Source organism: Gymnodraco acuticeps, unplaced genomic scaffold (assembly GCF_902827175.1).
Source record: "Gymnodraco acuticeps unplaced genomic scaffold, fGymAcu1.1, whole genome shotgun sequence".
NCBI classification, from domain to species: Eukaryota; Metazoa; Chordata; class Actinopteri; order Perciformes; family Bathydraconidae; genus Gymnodraco; species Gymnodraco acuticeps.
The window spans coordinates 481,621-485,867 of record NW_022990779.1 but is presented as its reverse complement, the minus strand read 5'-3'; the positions used below and the strand labels follow the sequence as shown (position 1 = coordinate 485,867).

Genomic DNA, 4,247 nt, shown 5'->3' with positions numbered 1-4,247 from the left:
CATGTATTTATTTCAGATGACTTGTATTTCATAATGACGCATTTATTTATTTCAAGAGACTCGTATTTCATAATGGCGCATTTATTTATTTCATGTGACTTGTATTTCATGATGAGACATTTCCATTCCTTATATGCAAATGAACAGGGCGTGGTTAGCTCACAGATCCAGACCAAAGCAACAGCACCACAACACTGACTCAATAGCTTTTGTTTCACACTCCAGTACTCTTAAGTGGTTTGCAACTGCCAATAAACCAAACCGGTTCAAGAACCATTCTTGTGCTTTTCTGGTGCTTAACTGGTTCTTCTCTGGTCTTATCTGGTCCGCCCAATGCTGCTCTTCTGAGAGCAACCGCTCTGACAGCTCTCTCTAGTCTCTACTGGGAAACAGCTAAAAGTCCTTCTGGAGGTAAGCAACGCTACACAATTACACCCAGTCTGAGAGTAAAATATATCTCGAAGGTTCGTTTTGCTTTCTTACAACGTTAAGTTAATGTTAACGTAATCTTACGTTTGCTAGGAGGCTATTGTTACGAGCTAGCTGTCTTAGCTAACAACAGTTAGCAGCTAACGTTTTCTGCAGTTTGGGTTGCCCTTGAAAAACGTGATGTAGTTATTTAAGGGTATGTTACATTAACGTTATTTTACAAGTTGAGAGTTAAGTTGTGTTTAAACGTCAATGTAATGCACGTTAGAGGTTTTTAGTTGGACATGAAGTTAGCTAACGTTAGCTAACTCTACCAGGTTAGCATGTTAAGCTGTACTTTCTATGGCAGCTAGCTTAATACAAAGAGGGGTTTTGTGCTTCATTGCAAACTTTTCTTTGTTAATCTACCTGAAACTGTAGGGACAGTTTGTTTCTACTCAACTATACAGACCATTGTTGAGGAGATGCAAAACATACTGTACATGAGTTGGGTCCAACATATACCTTGAGTAATGTTACTTTGCTTCTAAAAATGAAACATCATTATCAGATGAGGACATCACCAAAGTGCGTGAGCCTGTCAGGGGATTTGATCTGTTCTCTGCATGTCCTAAACACTGCTCTGGTATTACTTATCTTGTAAAATGTAAGTCTCGCTCTTGTCATCTTTCAGGCTTTGCATTTGAACTCCTATGACTGGTTGCGGACTTGAAGGGAACGTCTTCCTGACATCCAGGAAAAAGGTGAGATACATTTGAATGCCAAAAGCAAGTTATTGTTTTTAACTTTTTAAATATGATTGTTTTGGGGCATTTCAGTTTTATTGGACAGAGGCAGTAGAGATCTACTGGAAACAGTGGAGAGGGAGGAGATGATATGCAGCATACGGCCCAGCCGGATGGTTGCTGCTCCGTGTGGAACGTGTTCTATCAGGTAAAGCACTTTGGTACCCAGTTATTTATGGTATTGAGTTTGAATTTAGCTTTTGGAATGTAATTTCCAACAGTGCATTGTAAAGACTGAAAAAACAGCCTCAGGTTAAAGCTTGACATGATTTGGTCTTTTACTTAAGAGGATGTTTGTCCTCCTGTGTTGTCTTATTTCCTTATCTTTCTTTCAGGTATAACATCTACCAATGGTTGTACATGACAGAGACCTCCTCCACCTCTTTGCTGTCTTACTAGTCAATCCTTCTGATCAGGTCCTTTCCTAAATAGTGGTAAGTTTTACAGTTCAGTGTACGTTAATTTAACAACTTAATGCTTTACCGCTGTTGAATAAATCCTATATTGCTAGTCATTACATGAACCTCATGGGAGTCACTCCTCAGTTTATACCGTGTTTTGTTTCAATTCATGTATAATTTAGTTACAAATATGTGATATATCTGAACAACAAAGTGGTCAAAAATCATTTTATTCATTTTTTGGAAACATTTTCATGATCGCTTTTTTCGTTTTACATTTTCATTTATTGTCATTTCCATTCAATCAGTCATTAAGTGCTATTTAAAATGTTAATGTGCTACATATCCACACAAACACACAAAGTGTGCAATCCAATGAATGTTAATCTAACTGGGTTTTGATAGATAATATATCTCTTTTTCTTCTCTCAATTATTTATTTCTATTGTGCACTCTAATCAATATTAATCAAACTATTGTTCGTTTATACATTTTAAGAATGGCGTTTATCTTTTTTGAGAATTAGTTCTTATTTTATTTTATTTATTTGGGTCTACAACAGATGATACAAATGTTTGTGTCAGTAAATGTGTACTAACAGAGTGTGAAAATAACGGGGACAGAGCTGCTGTCAGACGATCAGCTGTGCGGCGTCATCACACGTCGCTTCACGTGACGCTCCGGAGGAAAGGACGTCCCATTGCTCTTAAAACTCATTTCCCTGCTTCTCGTGGTTTCCTTGCATCCCTCCATGCTTCCCTGGTGGGAGGGACTAGTCGCAGGGAAACAACGCAAGTGAGGGACGCAAGGAATCCATTTAACCGAAGTGAGAAGGACCCAATATCACGTATCTGTTCTTCTTCTCTGTTTTCCGGTTGTTGCCTGTTTTGAATGACGAATACACACTACCGCCGCCTGCTGGTAAGGAGAGTTATTGCCACTCACGCATGCGCAGTTCGTACGTGCTCGGCTGAAGTCTTTGCGGTGTCTGGCTCCAGTGCAACACGCAGGAGAACACGCCGACGCAACAGCTTGAGCAGAGATATGGCGCGTTTCCACTGCAGCGGGTAGCTCGCTTTAAGCGTGCCGAGCGGGGCCCGTTTTTGGTTGCGTTTCCACTTGGCCTAGTTTTGGCCCAGGGCTACTTTTTCACCTTTTTTCTGGCCCGACTAAATCGTGGTTGTAGGGCCAGGAACAACCAGGCTGAGTCGGGCTGAGTATGCTAAACTAGAGAGAATCGCTGGCAAGGGGGCTACAACTACAACAAGATGAACATATTTGACCGTGATTTAATTGTAATACACGTTTCAAAATTATGCCGAAGTAACAACATACTGATACCGGTTAGTAAAAACCATGAATTAATGCTTTGACAAGTCTGCAGACAGACGGCAGGCGAAAAACCCTTTTAAAATGCGTGTTTTCTAAATGTAGCTTGGCTAAGCTAACGTTATATATGCTCCGACCGTCCACACTCACAACAACGGCCTATACAGACATAAATAAAGCAGCGACTGTATTCGCCATGACACAGGCAGTCTGTGGTTTGTACTTATTTAACTTTTGTCTAGTTTCTGAACAGATATGAGGAGCTGTGAGCTCTGAGTGCTAAGAGCTAACGGCTGTGTTGTTTTTCTGGGGCTCTCATTGAAGATGACGTCACGGCTCCGCCTACACTGCGTTACTATAGTAACTGCCCCAGTTCCTAAACTGTAATGGAAGAGCCGAGCCTAATAATAATAATAATAAGGCCTAACCAAACCGAGCGAGGCCTACAGTGGAAACGCGCCAATAGACTTTGCAAAATATACAGATAGCAGGAGACAGAGGACAGCCATGGTCAGATAGGAAAACATTCAGGACATTGATTTACATTTTATATTAGCAAGTTATTTGAATGTATACATTCAAAAATATAGGGACAATATATTAGCCACTCACTTCAATATGTACAGTAACTAAAGCTGTCAGATACATTTGGCCTAGTGCAAAGTAATGCTTAAAAGTCATGCCATCTCAGGCCAGGGAAGCTTGGGGGTACAGATGACCCTGACCAGTCCAGGCTGGGAGATTTCTGGGGTATGATGAAGTGTTTTGACACATGACTGTAAATGGTCCACCCCTCTTGGGGCTTCAATGTCCACAAAAACAAGCCCGGCTGGGGATATAATAAAATGGGTGTCTGCTGAAGAGCCATCATTTCAATATGGATGCGATGGCGACGAGCGCGCCTGAGAGGTAATAAGTAGCCTTTGTATTTATACTAAATAATATATCTCTCTATGTCTCTCTCCCATTCCCTCTCTGTTCACAGGGCAATGGAGAGAAGGGTTGTGTTCTGCCTGCTCTGCAACACCCCTCAGCTTTCAATCAGAACTCACCTGCACAGGGTGTGCATGAAAGAACACACCCCGGAGCAGCGAGAGATGGAGGAAGTGAGGGCCAAGACTTCCCAGAAGCACTTCAACAGAGAGGGCAGGGTGTGGAAGTTCTCTGAGCTGGAGACGTTCTGTAAAGACGCTGCATCCTGTGTCGCCCTGTGCCAACGCCTTGAGAGTCGGGGGTTGTTAGTGGCTGACAGTCCTCTGACCTACCAGCACATTGAACCATCAAAGGGGTATGAATATTCAGT

General features: G+C 41.8%; 1 long non-coding RNA gene across 1 annotated transcript; it reads left to right on the top strand.

Annotated features, from left to right (window-relative positions):
- Positions 1–263: 263 nt before the first annotated feature.
- Positions 264–1,312, top strand: LOC117557029. The gene is made up of 3 exons (XR_004570650.1): positions 264–411; positions 1,103–1,172; positions 1,248–1,312. It is a non-coding gene; the product is annotated as an uncharacterized LOC117557029 (long non-coding RNA).
- The last annotated feature ends 2,935 nt before the right edge of the window (positions 1,313–4,247 follow it).